We start from the raw sequence: 12285 nt of genomic DNA on the forward strand, positions 1-12285 counted from the left end.
AATTTTAAGAATATAGTTAGAAAACAACTAGCGATTTTGGGTATAATAATTATATATCAGTTATATTTTCAGTGCACATACTATATGTATATTCAACCTAAAAATGGAGAGATGCGAAATTGTCATTTAAAAAAGGTGAAAATGTATTAACAATAGTGATGCGCAAACGACAACCAGTGATTCAATATACGATAATATAGCAAACACATTTTTCATTCTAATACTTTTGATTTATAATAATATACTCACTACTAAAAATGTATTTTTTTGCTAATAAGTCTTTGTAACTAATATTAATAACTATTATCATAGGTGTCGACGCCAGATAATGCGTTAAATTTAATTGTTAATTGTCGCCACCGTATCGCCATATATCCCTCCACCGTCCGGCTCACATACACACTCGCACGCACACCTGAGCATTGTTTATTTTTATTTTTATATTGTTCTAGAGATTATATTTTATGTAGATTAGGCCGCGACGCGGTATCGGTCACATAGGCCGCCGCAAATGAACCAGTACGGTTTTTCGTAGTGTAATCGAAACAGCCATTATTACGTGCGCAAATCGCCGTTTTTACAAATTAAATTATAGTTGTTTTTTGTCGGCACGAATTGCCAGTGTATTATATTATTGTAGGCGCAAATCGCCACGTAAACTGTTATTATATTATTGTAGGCGCAAATCGCCACGTAAACTGTTATTATATTATTGTAGGCGCAAATCGCCACGTAAACTGTTATTATATTATTGTAGGCGCAATCGCCACGTAAACTGTTATTATATTATTGTCAAGGCGCGAATCACCAAAATTATTATTGTTATTATATTTTTTTATCTTGTGTGTGTGTGAAACTTTATTTTTATTATATAGCTAGGACCAGCTGGCCAGACTGCGCTCCACAACTGTGAGTTATTTTATCATTATATCTTTGTCATATTAATTATTATCGTGCCGGAAGGGCCGTATAAATATTATATTTTATCTTGGTCGTAAGGGCCACCGATTAATTATTTATATTATACTTTTTTTATAAACTATATTATTGTGTTGCTGTGATTCTAATATAGCTACATTATTATTGATATCGTGAATTATACAACAACTAATTATTTACTTGAAACGTGTTACCTTTTATTATTAGTTTTCTTTTAAGCACACACTCACACAAATACACACATACACACCGCATTCATATTACGTAGCTCGTCGGTATTCGTGAGGCGATCCCGACCGCTGCCGACTGAGTTACTCACACACAAACACACCATAGGTCATAGTGTACAAGAGTCGGTAGGTGATAAGTGGTGCGCGCGAAGTATATCTGGTGTCCGGGCATACTTGATAATATTTTTAGTACTCCGGCGTTTTCAATAGGTACTTGTATAAGTAAATAATAAATTAATACATTTAGTAGGAAGAGTTCTAATTAATATTTTATATTTGCGACGATATATTATGTACTATGTTACCCACCTATATAATAAAATAACTACCAAGCTGAGGCATTCAAACTGTTTCAATCCACAACAATTTCATGCCTGCCTGTGTTATATAATATTATGAACCGATATATTACAATATATTACACAGGTCCACTCATAATATTATAACAACCCTCACTATTATACCCGACGATGTATCGTCATTGTATTATATCGGGACCATAGCCGGCTGATTTCTACGAAATCGTGTAAGTTAATATATACGTTTATCGCCTTTTAATATGGCTCACCTAAGGACACGTCTCAGTAATAAAATATTGTAAACACAAATGCCAATGCGTATCATAATTATATTATACATTCATGCTTGTAAAGCAAGTATCCATAAATAAAGTATAAATAAGAAAATTTTACTGGTTTGGTGGACACCCGCCATTTGTAGAAAACAATTGACATAATATAAAAAGAATAACTAAATATAATAACGGACACATTGAACAATATACTATATACATATACCGATAACCAAAATTTATGACGATACAGCGCATTGTCGACGTGTACATGTTTATAAATATTTGGCGCCTTTTAATATGGCCCTTTAAGGTCACGCCTTTGACCGCCTCAGTAAAAAAATATTTTAACACTTATGGCGATACTGTATGATAATAATATTATATATTATACATTCGTAATACAGTGATGGATTTGTGAAACCAAATAGGTACTGACCATAAATCTGTTATTTGTTATTTATATTAAGTAAAGTTATGTATTATCTCCGTAAATTAAGAATATTATTATTAATATATATTTAATAATTATATATTTAAATTGATCGAGTGACTTGCCATGTGATTGTTGTATTTCAATACATTTTATTAGTCAATTATGTATTGTACTCGATACATTGACTAACAAATAGTGTTTTCATAAAACAATTTCATTGCAATTTACTCGATAAATTCAAATGATACTTTGAAACGTTAATATGTTTAGCGACTATATAATTATATTTTACTCGGCACCTTTTTTTTATCATTTATATTATAGTAACGTAGTGTCATATTTTGTAGACGATCGTCAATAAAATATTATTTCATATAGATATTATCAGGTACAACGATTGTATTCGCTAGAAACGATATGGTCGTTGGTAATATCTAATTCACTTCTACAAATTCATTCAAGTGATCGTAATAAGTGAATAAAAGTATATATGACTATAATATACTAATTTTATAAATTTAAAACAGTTAAATTAATTTTAAACCCAACAGTAGATAAAACTTATTAAACTATAAATATATACCTACACATATATGTATTATTGTTGTATGTCTGTAAATTCCTAAAAGGAATATTTTCACGAAAATTATTACGTTTCATATTAATTTACTCAGATATAAAATTGTATATTTTAAACAAAATTTAAATAAGACATCTCTACTTACTTTAAACGTTTTTGTCATCAATAATTATCTAAGAATTTGATTAACAATGTATATTTTGTTGGAATGTAGAAAACAATATTGATGACATTATTTAAAAATAATAATTATTGATACAATTAATAATTTAACTATTATAAAAATAGGATGTGACATCAGACGTTTTATTACAAATTTCATTGGGTGGGCTGGATTGTTTTTAGAGAGGGTTAAAGTCCTCCCTGAATAGCCCCTTAGCAGAGGGACACTTCTGTGTCATGACTCCCTCCTGCAGACAAATTTTCGCTACCTCCCCGCGGACCCGCGACCTACTAGTTGAACAATACCTTTCACCTATAACTTAAAATATTATGACAATCGTGTACATATAAAATATATACGTTTGGCGTCTTAAATTGGCTCACCTAAGGACACGCCTTTGCCCGTCTCAATAATAAAATATTGTAAACACATAATCCAATGTATCATAATAATATTATAACAGCCCTTGCTATTTTAAGGTACTCGGCGATGTGTCGTTAGTCTATATTAGATTGTAGCCGCCGCGGTCCTATGCGGTGACGTCTACCGACTTGTAACCTAACCTAGCCTATATATTTTGGTCATTTGCGCAACTGCAATTATTTAAAATACCAATAATATATTATATTTCTATCGTTGAATTAAGTTCATCAATGAGCGTGTTCAATATAAATTTTTACTAACTTAACTTTTTACCTGATAGATAACTTATTAACTATACAATATTATTACGGTATATATATTATATATATTTTAAAATAGAAATACCCATACAATATATGAAAATTGAATATCTATAACGAGAATAAAATAATATAGACATGTGTGAATATTAAGATTATAGTTAGAAAACAACTTGCGCTTTTAGGTATACACATTTTTATCAGTTATATAGTGCAAGTATAACCACAAATTACAACAATAAACAACTGTCTTACAAAAGGGTGAAGTTCAACAATAAATTGTGATGCGGAAACGACAACCAGTGATTTAATATAATATAATATAAATAGCTTGGGTGCGAACACATTTTTTAATTTATAACCTATAATTAGCGCTAGGGACTTAAGTTATAAGGTTAGTTGAGCTATAGTTGATAAACTGACTTGAAAATATATTTTTAAGTATAATATGTAATTAATTTTGAATTAAATATATAATGTGTGCATGTGTCGGATATCGGAAATTCAGGTGTCGGCAAAATAGTGTTTAGCGAATTGATTTATCACCCATTCGGTACGTCACGGTATTCCTATGCTATAGAGGTAGGTATAAGTATATATTATTTTAAATTAAATATTAATAATGTGGTAAAATATTACACTAATAATATCGCTTAAAAATATTTGTTCTATCTCTTTCATATGGTTGTGAATAATATTATATTCTGAGATTTTTTTTCCTAGCGTGGGTTTATTCGTGGGGATTTTTATACCGCATTTTATATAATTTTATATCCACCCACTAAATGTATGCGATAATATGTTTTTTTTTAAATTTACTTCCAAATAGACTATTTCGAACATGCTGCCGTTTTTATTATAACATTTGGCAACCGGTCCGTGAGACGCCGGGCTCCGCTGAATTATTCTTATTTTGAGTTTCGCTCGGTAAGAGACGTCTTCACCTTCGTACACTTGTCGTGTTATTTAATATATTATCGTCAAATATTTAATATATTTTATATTTATATTGAGTCACCTATCCCGTCCAAAGTTGTAAACACCACCTTTTTATTTTATTAGTTGCCCGGCCAAATGCCAGTAAATATCCAGAAGCGCAAACATAGTCCTACATCGAAAATTTGGGCACACTATTGTTATAATAGTTTGGCACTGCTATAATACTATAATATTATATTTTAAGAAACGGCTAACTTCTTCGGACGTTAAAATCACAATATTGTTATATCAAAATGTCCAAGGTACACGTTTTAGATACTGGCTGCTGGCACACGGCCTATAGAAACTCCGAAGCAAAAATTGACAAAGACCGATATTCGTTTTACCTTTTTTGACCCATATTACGTTACAATATAATATAGGTATTTAGTGTCCTCTGACTTACTGCGGAATACAAAAAAACCGTTTTCCTTTAAAACGAACATACCAAACTAGTTTTATTGCTTGGGGGTTAGTTGGGTATAACGATTTCGTACCTGTATGTACACATTGTATTGTGCGTGAAATTAACGTTCTAAAGGGCACAATTTCAAAGCCGATCGAGACGGCGTCAGCCGTGCCGCCGGGTGGACGCATTTTATCAAAACAGACTAACGAGGGATGAGTAAGAGGTGGGGGGTAAATTCTTAGTCACTAGCAGCTCAAGTGTCCTACGTGTTAGGGCAGTCGGCTCATTGCGTTTTTCACTGAGGTAACAGTAAAACGTCCTCACATGCACCTACGAGCTGGAGATTTCAACGGGTGACTAGCATGAGTACGGCCAAATAAAATATACTTTTACGCTTAATATAAATATATTATATTATGTAAGGCCTGTGAATTGTAGGAAATCGCATTAATTTTAGTTATTATTTTAAAATATAACATTGTATACACAAAATTTTATTTTGTTTATTTTATTTTTTATTCATATCCTCATTCTGCGTTTCGGTTTAGATGAAAACACACAATACATTATTTTTAACTAATTGTTAGGTATTTACTAATATTTTATCGGATGTTAAAATATTTATAATTCAATTAATTTAATAGGCACCTAATTGTTCTTGCTATCTAATATTTCTATATGGATATTTAATAATATTATGTACCTACTATCACAGGCGTCTAATATTTATTGTACAATTTACAGTTTTAATGACATACAGCATTATTCAAACCGGCTATTAACCATCGGCAGAATAACTGATATTTATCGAGAGACAACGAAGCGGACGTTACTCGCAGTACAGAGTTTTGCTATTGATTTCAAGAAAAATACACTTATCGTAAGTATATTTGCTTTATTATAGACATTAGCCGTACAATAGTTTATATTTTATTTTCTATAAACAATAACATTTTGAAAATATTTTGACTCGTTTTGAGTTGTTTATGACCACTTTCGAATTTCAATTTTCTTATCTACAAATATCAATAAAATTGTATTTTTTGGGCAAATGGCCCGTGGCTCATTGCCCGTCATGTCACCCTAATGGTACGCAATTGATAATACTATTAAAATGTTATCATATATCTATTTATATAGCTTCGAATAACATAGTTTCCGTTTATTTAACACGCATTTATTCGTACTTTGACACTGTTACCTATCCTATAAATTTTTAAAAATATTCATGAGAACATTTATAAGACCTTATATGTTGTTTTGAATTAAAAAATTAATTATTTTATAATAGAACATTTAATATAAATTATTTTATAACCTTCCTAATTTTCTACAATATACATGATTGTGTGTTTTGTTTTGGCAAATTTCGATAGTACAGTGAATTATTATTACTATTATTATTATTATTATTATTCTCTTTATGACGAAGTTTATATTATAATAAACTAAAAATCAATTTTCTTTAGTCCAAAATGCCCGGAGTAGCCATGAGGAGATGCATTATAAAAATGAACGACTCCGCGATTGGAGACTATTTCATGTGCAAGAATTGCAAACATTTCATGTTGTCGAGAGAGACGGCAGTATATCATCGTAAATGTACCAAACAATTATTGGCCGCGTAAGTATAAATTGATAGTTATTAGATATATTTAGCATATAATTCAAACAAATCCATTGAGAAATGAGTGGTTTTTCGATAGTTATGGGTAAATTGTCTTAGTTTTGTAGGTACCATTATTAGCTAAAAAATATATATTTTAAATAGGGCTTTATTTGCTGTGATATTATATGTTTGAGATTTTAATATGTGTGTGTATTCCTTTTTATTTTGTATTTATTGTGTCTGTGTGCACGATAAGTTGTTGAAATAATGCTCTGATTCTCAACTTCAGTAACTTTTCTGGTGGGACAGTGAATATATAGTTAGTCGGATATTTTCGAATATTTTAATAAATTGTATTACCGGAAACTCAAACACTTTTTTTTAATGAGCGTTTGAAGTTTGACATTGGATATTCACCCTTAAATTGACATATTGTTTTCATATAACGATCTTATTTTGTTGCAATTCAAAGATTATAATTGATGATACTTTTTTGTAATTTAAAAATATTATAAGAGAACTATGGGCTGACCACCATCTTACCGTCCTATCCATATCAATAGATTTAATATTAATTATTTCATAATGCAAAACAATTAATCAAGCATTTGAACTTCCCTCTACTCCGAAAAATTTGAATTTAAATTATAATATGATTAAAATATTCCTAATTAATATAACTAAATTTTTTTTTCTAGAATTGAACCAGAGGAAGATGTATATCGCTGTTCAACATGCGGTAGATACTTCGATAACAAAGAGCAATGGAGTAGACACAATGAATTACACAAAGCTATCGGAAATTACGATGCGTTCAAATTTACCACCTTATTATAGACGACGATAATTTTGTTAGGAGTTTACGTTTATAATTTTATGTTTTATTGGCTGTAGTAATTCGTATTATTGTTATTTAATTAGTTTTATGATTTTTTTGCCTAAAAACAATAAACTAACATATATTTCTTACTTATATTTAACATATTTTTTATTGTATATACAACTTTTTGTATACCTATATGTACTCTTGTGTGTTTGCACTACGTACTTTAAGTTTTAAATTCCTAACTATAAAATAAGGCAATTGTTTATGTTCCAAGTTGTTGAATTGTGTCCTCGAAAATTCAAAATTAAAAGACATCGAAATATATTGATTATTGTTATTTAATCTTTACTCGATTGTTTTCTAGCTTTTTGAATAGAAACTGCCAAAGTATACAAACAAAATTGTGACGAAATTACGATGAGTTTATACAGTTGATAATAACACGGATGTGAGCGACTTGACATATTATATTGTCAAGGGGTATACTGAATGAAAAATGAATATTATTTCAGTGTAGTGTTTGCTTGAGCTTTCCTGTATGTGATGATGAAAGAAGAAGAGAAGAGATAGTTAAATAGACAATAATTCAGTTAATTCAGACTCACTGAATACGGGTAACGAAATGTTAGTGTGATTAATGCACAACATTATAAATAAAAATCGACTAAAAACGTACTACGTACCTACCCACTTAAAATTCTAAATTCCTAAACTATAGAATATGGTAACTTTCTGTGTTCCTAATTGTTTAATATATTGAACTCGTTAGTAAAATGAGAAGTTTAAAATATCTATTATTCTAAAAATTTTCTATTATCTATTATAAAAAATTTTACTTTTACTTTAGCATAAATGTTGAGTGTAGGTATAAGCGTGTTCCTAAGTTTGTGCCAGTTTTTTAAATTCTCACAATTCTATAAAATTTTAAAATTAAATTTTTTATTTTTGTTGCCACCTCAATCGTAACATTTTTCCACTAATCAACTACTCGATACCTATTTAGGGGGGGAGTGTTTATAGGGTGAATTATATCGCAAAAAATGACTTTAGGGGAAGAACTCTCAAGCTTTGTAGAATTGTCGGATTATTTTTTTATCTGAAAGAAGAAGACTTCCTACAGCCCGCATATCGATCTTTGATTTTGTATTTTAATTCAAATAATTGTATTAAAAAGTTTGTAAAAAAAATGTTTTTTATCTTGTATTTTTTTAGACATATTTTCAAGTTTGAGGGTAAAATAATGAAGAACAGAGATAGATGCGGGCTGTAGAACATTTTAGACATTTTAAATACAAAATAATTATTATATTTTTAATTTAATACATTTTGACAAAATTAAAATATATGTAATATGTAAAGAAAGTATTAATCTATAATAATAAGTATAAAATAAAAAAAAAAGAATTTGGAATATAATTTTGCTACGAAAATATTAAATAGAAATGTGTGTGCTTAGAAAATATAAAGTAACCCTGTAATTAATGTAATGGAGCATTTTGAAATAAGATAATGTTAAATGTTAAACGTAAATTTTAAGAAAAGTATTACATTTGAAAATTTATTATATTTATCAAATCAGTTGTTTTTTAACTATAATCTTAATATTCGCATATCTCTACAGAGATTTACAGCGCGTAAAAGGTATTCAATTTTCTTGTATCGGTATTTCTGTTTTAAATTAAATATATAAATACCGTAATAATATTTTGCCAGTAATCAGGTAGAAATAACACGACGAGATGGGTAAACTGCGGCAAAATTAACCTTTTTCTAAAAGTTCATATGTAAACTGTGACAACAAATTTTTACATCATACGATCTTTGACAAAACCGATAAGATACATTTTACAAATTGCGGCGATTTATTTTATTCCTTCTATATACACAGCTTCCTATATACATATAGATTCGATAACCTATGTATACGTTAATCGTTTATTTAGGTATAATAGTATAATTATATTTGTTTCCTAATTAAAAAGTTTTCATTTTTGTTAGTCGTAATATTCAAATTTATTAGAACTTCGTGTACTTCATTAATATCCTTGGAAAATGGTGGGTGATATTTAATTTTTTTATAATTTATAAATTTATACAAATATATGAAATATTATTAGTCAGTAATTGTGGATAATTTCTTAAAGTTTAAACTACTAAGTTATAATATAGTACATACAATAAATTGCCTCAGTTTGTATATAATGTACCTTATCGGGTTTATCGTTAAACATGGTATAACAGAAAGACCAGTCAAATGAAATAACTTTTGTTATAATCAAGATTTAACTTTTTTTTATACATATATTACCTAAATAATATAATTTATAAACATTTGCTATTTCCAGAATAAATTTTTTCATATTTATTTCTTGAAAATGAAATTAAAAATTTAAAAATTTCTTTCAAATTCTTATTGATTTTAAAATAGCCAATTTGTTAGTCTGATTATAAGAACAATTTTGATGGTAAAAACATTTATCTAAATCAAGTAGTTTGTTTTTTAGAATTTTTTAAAATATAAATATTTTTTGACTAAATTAACTTAAAACAAAATTACTTTTTTAATATTATTTTCCTAACTTGCATAATATTTCATATTACATACATAGTTTTACTTATAAGTTATAGTAAAAAAGTGTCTATGCCACTAAATTTACTAATATACAAATGAGATTATTAATAAATGTTTTTCTGCATTAACACCCATTATATACAGAGTGATTCGCCAAGCAAGCTCACTCCCATTTTCTTTAATAATGCGATTATTCAAAATTAGGTTTTTAAAATCTTTAATAATTATACTTAAAGAACATTTTTTCAAATTCTTGTTTTTTTTTGTACTACTTAAAGAGTTTCTTCTGGCAATACAAACTTTTTTTTTCAAAATTAACCTTCTTTTTTACTGTTAACTATTTAGTGGATATTTATTTATTTTTGAAAATTTTTATTTATGCAATTCAAAATTTGGACGAGTATATTCTCAATTATTAAAATATTTATTCTAAGATAATAGTCCTTAAAACTGGTTATATTGGATCTAGTATTTGTTATATTTGACCATTTCTACAAATTATTAATGTTAAAATATTAACCAATATTAAAAATTTATATAAAAATGTCACCAATATTTTTAAATCATCTCGTAGGCCCCATATCTTCCAAACCCATTATCATGAACCTATTAACCTTAGTACACAAAGTTAAATAAGAATAACTCAAAAACAATTTGTTTGAATTTTGATTCTGATGCGTTGATATTTTCAGTATTTAAATTACATTCAAAAAGTGAGGTTCTCATTTGAAAAACAGAAGTTTAAGTCACCACACTCCTTATGTAGTAAAAAAAAAATTCAAGAATTTAAAAAAATATACACTCTTTGAGTATATTTAAATATTCAAAAAAGAATTTGAATAATTTCATTGTTAAAGGAAAAAATTGGGAGTGAGGGTGCTTGATAAATCACACTGTAAAATATAATTTGGAACTAATATTCATGTTATATTTTTATTTTAATATTAACAGTTAATATTAAAATAATAATAAGTTACTTATCTACTAAATTAACACTATTTTACTGTACAAAACACAAATATATAGAGTAGCGCACACAGGATTTGTTTTGTAGGGATTTATAATTATAATAATTCCTACTACTTCCTCGATGTGTGTCACTGAATATATAAGTTATTATTAATAATTAATGTATTTGATGTATTTGTATTTAATTATAAAGTTTTAATCATTATATTATTACCTTTTAATTGAATTTGGAGCACATTATATCCCTGTTGTCTGTTTAGCCGTTACCAGTACATATATATAGTTATGTACCTGGCATGTCGATAGAAATTGGAGAAATAATTTGAGTAATATTAGTGGAGGATCTGAACAAAAATCACTTGTTTACAAAACCTTGAGAGCGTTGTAACAAATTACATCTATTGATGAGTTTAAAATTTCTTAATAATACTTATTAGATAAAAAATCTTTTCAAAAACTATGCATTTTTCTTGTAATTAATAATATTAAATAATGTTTAACACTTCAGTCAACATAACACTATTCATTTGTTCCACTTTCTACTACATACATTAGGACATTTAATTTACACTCAACAAATTTAAAGAATTTATAAAACCATAATATACCTACTACCTATGTGTTTTAAACCAAAAGTCATCTCTTCTAACTCCACAGTAATGTTGTGTTTGACACACAAGTGTTCTTTGAATTTATGAGGGCACCGACATTTGTTGTCTCCATCAAGTGACGTGACATTCGTTGCAAGTGCGTAACATAGCAAATTTTGCACTCAGCAGATCACGTCTAACTCTGTTAGTTTAAAAAATAGAGTGAATTTACCACTAACAAAATATATAGGTAAGATTGTTATCTAGGGCATCTCTTGGGTTTTTTATTACATTTTAGTGTAATTCGTCTCCAAAATCATGATTCATTCTTATAATATACTATATTGATATAAAATAGAATATAATTAATTGATTTTATAATCTTATAATGATTTTATAACTTTGATCATTTATTATCATTGTCCATTTATTGCTGTTATTATACTAATCAGTACGCTGAATTATTATTATTTTGAGTTCCGCTCGGGAAGAGACGTCTTCACCAGCCAACATTCCTACACTTGTCGTGTTATTTAATACATTATTATCAAGTATTTAATACGTATTATTATTTATATTTACTGGTTACATTTTTTTTGCTGTTTGAATCGACGACGTCGCGGGATCTGTTTTCACATTCTTCCGCGACGTCGCCATCGTTTATTGGCAAGACAATAACAATACGGCCGATGGCAAAAATAGAGGTAGCCAGGACAATCCCCTGACTTAC

At 28.2% G+C, this 12285-nt stretch overlaps 1 long non-coding RNA gene across 1 annotated transcript; it reads left to right on the top strand.

Moving 5' to 3' along the window:
* Positions 1 to 714: 714 nt before the first annotated feature.
* LOC132933570 (uncharacterized) lies at positions 715 to 6471 on the top strand. Its single transcript, XR_009662902.1, has 3 exons — positions 715 to 909; positions 5734 to 5869; positions 6459 to 6471. It is a non-coding gene; the product is annotated as an uncharacterized LOC132933570 (long non-coding RNA).
* The last annotated feature ends 5814 nt before the right edge of the window (positions 6472 to 12285 follow it).

This window comes from Metopolophium dirhodum, chromosome 1, assembly GCF_019925205.1.
Source record: "Metopolophium dirhodum isolate CAU chromosome 1, ASM1992520v1, whole genome shotgun sequence".
Lineage (NCBI taxonomy): Eukaryota > Metazoa > Arthropoda > Insecta > Hemiptera > Aphididae > Metopolophium > Metopolophium dirhodum.